We start from the raw sequence: 8,534 nt of genomic DNA on the forward strand, positions 1-8,534 counted from the left end.
ATATTCCATACTGAGTAGGAAGGCAGAGCAAGGGTCTGGTCCTCCCACCACAATGTGTTTGGATCCCTAGTTCTTCATTGGCAAAATCTGCCCTGTCTCTCACAGTAATGTGAGTCTGAGCAGAAAATATTAATAATAAACCTAACACTCATTGCACGTACCATGTGCCAAGTACTGTTCTAAGCACTTTCCCACATGTTAATTAAAATACATATCAAAAAGTTTTTGAAAGTAGGAAGTATAGCTAAATGATGATCACTGCTGATAGTCACGGGCATTGTAGGGCCCCAATCAAACCACAGTCTCTCTTGCACCCCAGGAGCTCACTGTCACAAGGCAGATAGATGCACAGTTGTCAATGAGAGGCTATAATTCCTACCAGAAGAGGGAAAGGGTGGGTCAGAGATTGGTTAGGACCACAGGGATGATTAGCATTGGAAGGCCTCCTGGAGGAGGTGGACTGCTGTAAACAATGTCTCTCAATTCTCCACCCATGACCTTTGTCCCTTGGGCTCCTGTCATCACTGACTCACCCATACTGCTGCCTCCCCCTCACCAACTTCCTGGCAGGAGGCAAAAGTACTGGCCAGTGGGAGTCTGGGAACCAGCACAGGGACCAGCCCAGCTCTAATCACCCTCCAGAGATCCCATCCGGTTCTTCCTTCCAGGGATACTGGGAGGGTGGGGCACAGACTCCTGGGCTGCTGCCTGCTCAGAGGCCTCTGCCTCCTCCTTTCCCTGCTCTGGGGTCTGGGTGTTCTGCACTGGAAGAGGGCGAAGCCACTGGTACACGTGGGCACAAGGGAGGAAGCTGCTCTGGAGAGGAGACCACCAGAGGGGAGGCAGAGGAGCAGGCCATGTCTTCAGGGTCCACGTCCTGCCTGGCTCTCCCCATCGGCGTCCTAGAGGAGGGAGCTTGTGGGGGCACTGCATGGAGCTGGAGGGCCCTTTCTGCTGTATTGTTTGGGCTGGGCCTAGTCTAATCCCCCCATCTGCCTTGCGGACTAAGTGGGGCCCACATTCAGGGAGACAGTGTCCCTGCGGAGTTAGTGATGGAAACAGGGAGGCCCTCTCTACCAGGCTGGGAAGGGCCTAGGTGCTGAGTCCAGTCAGGTGCTGAGCATGCTAGGTAGGGATGGCGTCTAGGCTCTGGGGGATTGACTACCCCTCCCCAGAGGGCCTTGGCAAGGGTTCCTGGGCTGTTTCCAGAGGTGTGTGGCACCCACCTCCTGAGTCCACCAAGCCCTGAGGGAGTAGGGAGCCATGGGTGGGGCAGACCCCTCCTCATTCCCAGTCCCTCCCACCCCTGAAAGCTGATAGCCGTGGGGCCCTGCCACCGCCCAGGGAGCGTGAAATGGGGTGTGCCGCTGGGCAGCCACAGTAGCTTCTACCACCGCCTGGGCCTATTGCCTTTTCTCCTTGGGCAGCCTCTGGCATCCTGAGCTGCTCTGTAGATGTTGGCTGGGCTGTCCCTGCCAGCTTCCCCAGCTTTGCCTGGCTCAGGCCCCAACCCAGGCTGGAAGATGTCTCCCTCAGCCTTCAGCTACCCCCACACCCAAGAAAAAGATTCAGAGTGGTCAGCTCAAGTGCAGGCACCCTAGGCCTGGCTTTCTGCCTTGGAGTTGAGGGAACTCTCTGCAGGCAGCATTGCTGTTCTCTCTTAGATGGCAGTAGGGTGGAGCCCCTAGGAAAGAGTTGGCACCCAGGGATTTTGGAACCATCCCTGTCCAACTGGCATGCCCTGACTCAGCACCTGGATCCCTAAGGTGCGCTGGTGACTAGGCTGGACCTTGACCTTCCCGTCCTCAGGTCTTTTCCTTCTTTGCTGTCCAACCCCATCCACCTTCTGTACCTTCTTGCCTAGAACCCCTTCCCCTACTCAGGCAGCATCCTGGCCTCATTCCCTAAACTGCTGTCTTGGAGCCTGTTCAGGCTTCAGGCTGGATGGCCAGGCCAGAGGTCTGGGTTGGGTGCTGAGTTCTCTCTCCCTGGGGGAATGTCCTGAGACCCTTGTGTCAGCCCCGACACCCAGAGGCTGGTGATGAGACTAGTAGGAGTGACCTTTGCACCTCAGCCTGGTAATAATACCCAAGACCCTTGCTTCAGGGCCAAGCCCAGAGTCCTGGGGGTCCAGGAGAGAAAAGAACTGAAACAGGAACCCGGCACCTTCCCAGGGGCTGAGGCCCACCGCTGACTGCACTCAAGGGAAGGATTAGGTCTGGCTTAGCTCAGACAATGTGGCAGAATGGGGGCCTCAGCACTGTGCCTGCATTCCCTTCCCCCACCTCACCATGAGGTCTGTGGGGAGAGCCAGGTAGAGCTGGGAAGGTGGAGGCAGGTGGAGAGAGGGGAGCAGCTGCCTGGGGCCCAGTGGGCTGTGGGGTGGATCCAGCTCTTCTTCCCTCTCGCCAGTACCCCCCTTCCTCAGGCCCTTGGGCCCTGTCACCCACCCTGAGCTGAAAGTCAGTCCCACTCAGGAGATTCTGGGCAGCCAGAATACCCCTGGCCCCGGCCCCCAACATACTCACACACCGTGGGCCCCATTCCTCACCCTGTGGTCCAGAATTCTTTCAGGCAGTCCTTCCTGGTCCCTCACTGCCTTCCCAGACACTCCCTCTTCCCCTGGTCCAGGTTCTCTGGCCTAATGTGCTTCGATCGCAGCAGCTTGAGGGGAAAGGATGGGGTCTCTGGGTTTTTCTACCACTGCTGTCTTCTGTCCTGCTCCTACCACCCTCCACACCTCCTTCTCTAGTCACCTCCTCTTTCACCTTGGCCATCCAGGCTCTGGAGCAGTTCGGGGAAGACTTGAAAAGGGGCCTTCTGGCCATTACTCACCTTGGCCACCAGGTGTCAGACTTTGCCCAGCTGGGTGGGAGGAAGGTTCTAGTTAACCATTTCCACCCCATCAGCCTGGCCTCAGAGAGAGATCTGGGCAAGTTGGGGAGGAGCCTAGAGGTGACCACTGAACTGGCAAGGCTGAGGGACCCTGAAGGTTGAGACTGGGAAAAGGACTGGAACTCTGACTCTACAGCTTTCCCCCAGATCCCCCTCACTGCCACTGCCCCCACACCACCCCACTGACAAGGGCTTTGTCCCCTGCTGGGAAGTGAGTCAGGGAGCTTGAGAACTGAAGGAACAAAAGCAGGGACAGTTGTAGCTCCACAGCAGAAGGGGAAGCTGAGAGGGAGCTGCCCATCGGAGTGCCCAGCCAGGACTGAGTCACTAGCCCTTGCCCTCTAGGTTAAGGGGAACAGAGGGCCTCCCTTTGCCCTTCCCCATTTGGGGTGGCTGTGGCAAGTGAGAGTGTGTGTGTGCATGTGTGTGTAAACTCAGTGCTTGAATGAGCCTCTCATATCATGAGGCGGCCTGTAAGTCTTGGACGGTGGGTCAGCCTTTGCAAAAGTGGAAAACTGGCAAGGTCTGAGTATTGTGCCATCTCCCATCAGAGCCTCCTCTAGCCCCACTTCCCCCAGAGGTTGCCCCTGCCTCAAGTGATAGTTCTCCATTTTATGCTCATTCTTTCAAACATAGGTGTGTTTCTAAGCACCCAAGATGATGACAAGATTTCTAATCCTTACATGCTATCTGGAGATGATGGAGAGGAGGGTCTTCTCTTGCCCACTCTCCCGATCCTTGTGGGGACATGAGGAATACTAGAGATAACACACCCTCCACCCTTTGACATTGCAATGCCTTAGAGTCTCATGTTAGCCTCTGGGCCTCTGACTCTAAGGCCATTCTTATGAGGTAGAACCTCGATAACCAACAAAACTCATCAGATCTCCTGAAGCAGCTCTGGATGGAAAACCAATGACTCACTCACAGAAAACGCCAGTGCCCTGTGATCTACCAGGTGCTCCCTGTGCTGTGGTGCTGGCATTTTCACAAGATGCCTGTGAGACACAGTGCCAAAACACGAAGGAGCAGCTCACATCCCCTGTCACCATCATTAGGGGCTATTTGAGAGAGTTCAAAAACTCACACTCTGAAGTGCCCTCTCTGATGGTGCTCTCATCCCCCTCTCCCTCCACCACGCCACCACCACCGTGGGAGCGTTCTGCATCCTCAGCATGCAGGAACCCCCGCGCTCCCCATTCAGGATTCTTCTCCCAGCCTATTCCCCTCCTCTGTTTCCCTCCACTGACCACTCTTCCCTTACTGCCTGGCTCTGGCTCCCAGCCAATTCCAGTAGTTTCCAGCAGCCTAGAATCCCCCTTGATTCTCTGCCATTCCTGCCTTGCCAATCCTCAGCCTTGGAAAATGCCCTCTTCTCCAGTCTTTCCCTCCCTCTGAAATGCTAAGGAATGTCACTGCCCATGGTGACAGGTCCATGGCACAGGTGCCTGCTGATATCACCGGGTTCTATTTGGCTGCCCAGACACCCTTTGGCTCTCCTCTGGTTGTCTCCTTATTCCATTCTCTAAACCTCCCCATTTTTTTCCACCCGCCCCCTACTCACTCAGCAATAACATGTTTAGATCACTTCTATTTAACAACAACAACAACAACAAAACAAACAAAAGCCTTCTGTGATCTTGCTAACCTTTCTAGATGGTGTTTTTTTGTTTGTTTTTTGAGACGGAGTCTTGCTCTTGTCGCCCAGGCTGGAGTGCAGTGGTGGGATCTTGGCTCACTGCAGCCTCCACCTCCCAGGTTCAAGCGATTCTCCTGCCTTAGCCTCCTGAGTAGCTGGGATTACAGGCATGCACCACCAGGCCCGGCTAATTTTTATAGTTTTAGTAGAGATGGCCATGTTGGCCAGGCTGGTCTCAAACTCCTGACCTTATGTGATCTGCCCACCTTGGCCTCCCAAAGTGCTGGGATTACAGGTGCAAGCTGCTGCGCCTGGTCTCTTAACCAGCAAACTCTGAGGGACTTGATTTACCCCTTCTACTTCTGCCCACCATGGCCTTCATTAATCTCACAACTCGGTGGCTGCCTCTCCCCTGCTGTTTCACAAAGGTTGCCTGAGACTTCCTGATTGCCAAAGCCAGTGGATTTTGCTCAGCATTCTTCTTGAGCTCCTCTGGGGCATCTGAGACTGTTGATCAGCATCTTCCTTCACCTAGGCTGGAGTGCAGTGGTGTGATCACAGCTTACTGCAGCCTCGACCTCCCAGGCTTAAGTGATCCTCCTGCCTCAGCCTCCCTTGTAGCTGGGACCACAGGTGCGCCACCACACCTGGCTAATTTTGTTTTGTTTTGTTTTTTGTTTGTTTGGGTTTTTTTTAGATGGAGTCTCGCTCTGTCACTAGGCTGGAGTGCAGTGGTGCCATCTCGGCTCACTGCAACCTCTGCCTCCTGGGTTCAAGCGATTCTCTTGCCTCACCTCCAGAGTAGCTGGGACTACAGGTGTGCGCCACCACATACAACTGATTTTTGTAGTTTTAGTAGAGACGGGGTTTCATCATGTTGGCCAGGATGGTCTCGATCTCCTGACCTCATGATCCGCCCGCCTCGGCCTCCCAAAGTGCTGGGATTACAGGCGTGAGCCACCGCGCCTGGCCAATTTTTGTGTTTTTTTGTAGATACAGGGTTTTGCCATTTTGACCAGGCTGGTCTTGAACGCCTGGGCTCAAGTGAGCCTCCTGCCTCAGCTTCCCAAAGTGCTGGGATTATAGGTGTGCGCCACTGTGCCTGGCCTTTTCTGTCAATTTCCAAAACACTATCGTCTTGACACACACTTTTTAAATTTTTCTCTAATATAGCAACCCTATTAACTGATGTCTTGACCCTCTTTAAATCAGTTTAAGTCAAATTGTCAAGGTTTGGCTGGGTGCAGTGGCTCACGCCTATAATCCCAGCACTTTGGGAGGCCGAGGCAGGCGGATCACTTGAGATCAGGAGTTTGAGACCAGCCTGGACAACATGGTGAAACCCCATCTCTACTAAAAAAATACAAAAAAAAAAAAAAAAAAAATAGCCGATGTGGTGGCGTACGCCTGTAATTCCAGCTACACAGGAGGCTGAGGTGGGAGAATTGCTGGAACTGGGAGGTGGAGGTTGTAGTGAGCTAAGATCGTGCCATTGCACTCCAGCCTGGGGACAGACCGGGACTCTGGCTCAAAAAAAAAAAGAAAAAAAAATTATCAAAGTTTTACTGTGCCAGGCATTACACTAAAATGCTGTAGGGCTGGGCACAGTGGCTCATGCCTGTAATCCAAGCACTTTGGGAGCCCACGGTGGGCAGATCACTTGAGGTCAGGAGTTTAAGACCAGCATGGCCAAGTGGTGAAACCCTGTCTCTACTAAAAATACAAAAATTAGCCAGGCATGGTGGTGGATGCCTGTAATCCCAGCTACTTGGTTGGCTGAGCTAGAAGAGTTTCTTGAACTTGGGAGGCGGAGGTTGCAATAAGCTGAGATCGTGCCACTGCACTCCAGCCTGGGTGACAGAACAAGACTCCATCTCAAAAGAAAAAAACAACAAAACACTAAAATGCTATAGGGATGCAAAGATGAATAAATCATGGGCCTTGCCCTCAAGATGTTATTTGCTTGAAAAAGACAAATACGCCGGGCGCGGTGGCTCACGCCTGTAATCCCAGCACTTTGGGAGGCCGAGGCGGGCGGATAAAGAGGTCAGGAGATCGAGACCATCCTGGCTAACACGATGAAACCCCGTCTCTTCTAAAAATATAAAAAATTAGCCAGGCGCAGTGGTGGGCACCTGTAGTCCTGGCTACTCGGGAGGCTGAGGCAGGAGAATGGCGTGAACCCGGGAGGCGGAGCTTGCAGTGAGCTGAGATCACGCCACTGCACTCCAGCCTGGGTGACAGAGCAAGACTCCATCTCAAAAAAAAATAAATAAATAAATAAAAAGAAAAAGAGAAAGACAAATACACTTAACTCTTTTTTTTTTGAGTTGGAGTTTCACTCTGTCGCCCAGGCTGGAGTGCAATGGCATGATCTCGGCTTACCGCAACCTCTGCCTCCCAGGTTCAAGCGATTCTCCTGTCTCAGCCTCCCTAATAGCTGGGATTATAAGCATGTGCCACCATGCCCGGCTAATTTTGTATTTTTAGTAGAGACGAGTTTCTCCATGTTGATCAGGCTGGTCTCGAACTCCCGACCTCAGGTGATCCGCCCGCCTCAGCCTCCCAAAGTGCTGGGATTACAGGCGTGAGCCACCGCGCCCGGCCACACTTAACTAACTCTTATTCTGCCCCATCTCCATCTGTCTGAATTCTGCCCATCCTCCAAGAATGGTGTCAAATCCCACCGCATGCATTTATGGAAAAGGTAACTATTGAGCACTTGCTGTGTGCTCTGCACTGGAAATACAGCTATGGAAGTCAGCAATAACTTCAGATGCTGTTTTCTCCCCTAATAGGGCTCACAGCCTAGAGGGCCTTCATCTAACTAGATGCAGTCTCTCTTTCCTAGTCTTCTGTAGTATTTTGCCTGGATCTTTCTGCATTTAATCGAGTTCTGCCTTGTATTCTACCATTCAGGGAAGGGTTTCTATTCCCTTTTCTAGATTGTTTTGTCCAACACACTCACTGAGCACCTTCTTTTGGATGGAGTCTAAGCTGGGTGCTGGTATAGTGAGTACAAGAAGACTCAAAAGCTGTCCCCAAGAAACTCAACAGGATAGTACTGTGTAAGCTCTCTGATGATAAGACCTCCTCCTTTACCTCTGTATTCCTTATAGCCCCCACTTAATGCTTTGCATATCACAGGCCACAGCTTATTTTGACTATGTGTAGAGACAGCCCTGATACCCTCTCCTTTCTATCTTGTTATGCAGGGGGCAGGGTCTGCAGGTGCCCTTGGCCATGCCTAGGCAGATGTCTCAACCTGAGGAGCCTGGACCCCTCAGGGTGGGGCATGTTCCCTCTAACTTGGGCCAGATGACTCAGGGCCATTCAGCAGAGCTGGCTTGCCTCACCCACAAGCAAGTTAGTAGCTCCTGCACCTACACTCTGACCTCTCCCTTTTCTAGTGATTCTTGTACTTGCTGGCAGTTCTGTGTCTGCATCGCACAGATATGCCTGTGGCCCTTATTATTTCAGGTACATTGATCTTTTCTTCCCAAGTAGATTAGAAGCTCCATAAGGGCAGGAGCCAAATTAGGTTTTAGGCTTCTTTTGGCTTTTCTACACCACAGGCAGGTAATTAGATCTTGAAAATATTTGTCAACTGATTGACATTGCCATCATTTCTTACTTTCTTCGCTTAAGGCATTATCTCCAGGAGGCCCTTATAAAATATCCATGTAGGATGTGAGGATGATCTGGCTGTGACATCTGTCACCCCATTGATCACCAGGGTTGATTCGGCTGATCTGGCTGTCTAGGCGGGTGTCCCCTTCCTCCCTCACAGCTCCTCGTGCATCCCTCCCGAAGCTGTGTGCTCTGTTGAGGACGACCATCCCTGATAGAGGAGGATCAGTCTTCTGTCAAGGGTATACGAGTAGCCTCGCTCCCATGCTAGAACTTCCAAACAAGCTCTCAAGGTCCATAAAATATCCATGTATTACCTGGGAGCTGTTCATTCATTGACTTACCCAGTGGTTCCTAACTAAAGTGTCAT

General features: G+C 52.3%; 1 protein-coding gene across 1 annotated transcript in view; it reads left to right on the forward strand.

Moving 5' to 3' along the window:
- RAD9A (RAD9 checkpoint clamp component A) overlaps window positions 1-8,534 on the forward strand; it is an 82,358-nt gene that overhangs the window by 38,132 nt on the left and 35,692 nt on the right. The gene's annotated exons all lie outside the window — the stretch shown is intronic.

The sequence above is a fragment of the Gorilla gorilla genome, chromosome 9 (assembly GCF_029281585.2).
Source record: "Gorilla gorilla gorilla isolate KB3781 chromosome 9, NHGRI_mGorGor1-v2.1_pri, whole genome shotgun sequence".
Classification (NCBI taxonomy): Eukaryota; Metazoa; Chordata; class Mammalia; order Primates; family Hominidae; genus Gorilla; species Gorilla gorilla.